The 1,651-nt window shown below is 42.6% G+C and overlaps 1 pseudogene; it reads left to right on the top strand.

Moving 5' to 3' along the window:
• Positions 1 to 288: 288 nt before the first annotated feature.
• LOC124894538 lies at positions 289 to 1,644 on the top strand (annotated as a pseudogene).
• Positions 1,645 to 1,651: the final 7 nt, after the last annotated feature.

The raw sequence follows: 1,651 nt of genomic DNA, 5'->3' as shown, positions 1-1,651 counted from the left end.
ACCGTCAGCTCAAGTGAAGTATATCGAATCAGATATGAAAACTCAAAGCTCTCAATGCTCATCATCAGAACATGTTGACATATTAACTGTCACATTGACGGGCGATTAAAAATTAATGTGATACTAATTGAGGCATTTAACGCGCTACTATCTCCATTTACACATTTTGCAGACTGATTCCGTTAAGCAATTAATGCATGATCATCCATATAAAAATTCACTGCAGAGATATCATTGTATCCTCTGTAGTTTGGCTGTTAGACTTCGCCCCTAGTTTTGATGGTCGGAATGTCAGGAAAGGAAGATGCCTCAGCTGGTGGAGCTGATGGCTCTCAGGAGCCATGCCAACTTGCAAATAATGGGAGAATGTACTGTCGGTCAGCATCTTGGTTGTCTTCGAGGACTTCACTGTCTCCGCTTAATCCAGATATCGAAAAAGATGGGTTGGAATCAAATGAAGGTAATAGTTCTCACGGTCGGAGGCCTTTAGCCCCTCGGTCGCAACAGAGTTTTAAGGCTAGGCATCGTCTTCCACTGTTGCAGCCATTGGCAATTGCTCGAAGAAGTCTAGATGAGTGGCCGAGGTCAGGATCTGATGATATAGGAGAGTGGCCACTTCCTTCTACCCCCAGTGGGAGGGATACAAATAGCAACAGCGAAAGGCTTAATGCCTGGGCTTGTGAGAAGAGAAAAGATTGCTTTCTTCGATAAAGAGTGTTCAAAGGTGGCTGAACATGTCTTTCTTGGTGGGGATGCAGTTGCAAAAGATAAGGATATACTAAAGCAAAATGGGATTACTCATGTTCTTAACTGTGTGGGGTTTGTCCCGAGTATTTCAAGTCTGATTTCGTATACCAGACTTTATGGTTACGCGATAGCTCGTCAGAACATATTACTAGCATTCTCTATGATGTTTTTGACTACTTTGAAGATGTCAGGGAGCAACATGGTAGGGTTTTTGTACATTGCTACCAAGGGGTCTCTTGGTCAACCTCGTTGGTTATCGGTTATCTTATGTGGAGAGAAGGACAAAGTTTTGATGATGCATTTGAGTACGTAAAGGCAGCAAGGGGCATTGCGGATCCAAATATTGGTTTTGCTTGTCAGTTGTTACAATGCCAAAAAAGGGTTCATGATTTCCTTTGAGTCCAAGTTCATTATTAAGGATGTATAGAGTCGCGCCTCATTCACCATACGATCCTTTGCATCTCATTCCGAAAATGTTAAATGATCCTTCTCCGTCAGCATTAGATTCCAGAGGTGCATTTATTATACATATACCCTCATCAATCTATGTTTGGATTGGTAAAAGAAGTGAAGCAATCATGGAAAGAGATGCCAGAGGGGCTGTTTGCCAGATTGTTCGTTATGAGAAAGTGCAGGCACGGATCATAACAGTTATGGAAGGTGAGGAACCTTTGTACTTCTGGGATGCATTCTCCAATTTCCTGCCATTGATGGACAAATTAAAGAATGGAGAGGATGCTGTTGAGTCGTCAAGTAAGGCCTGTCCAGGGGAAAGAAAGGTGGATACGTACAATATCGACTTTGAGATTTTACAAATAGCTACTTCGGGCGGCTTTGTGCCTCCGTTTGCATCATGTGACTGAATATAAAACTCACCTTCCAGTTCGAGAAAGTTCGTGGAGCA

This window comes from Capsicum annuum, unplaced genomic scaffold, assembly GCF_002878395.1.
Source record: "Capsicum annuum cultivar UCD-10X-F1 unplaced genomic scaffold, UCD10Xv1.1 ctg74923, whole genome shotgun sequence".
Lineage (NCBI taxonomy): Eukaryota > Viridiplantae > Streptophyta > Magnoliopsida > Solanales > Solanaceae > Capsicum > Capsicum annuum.
This window is presented reverse-complemented; position numbering and strand designations above follow the sequence as displayed.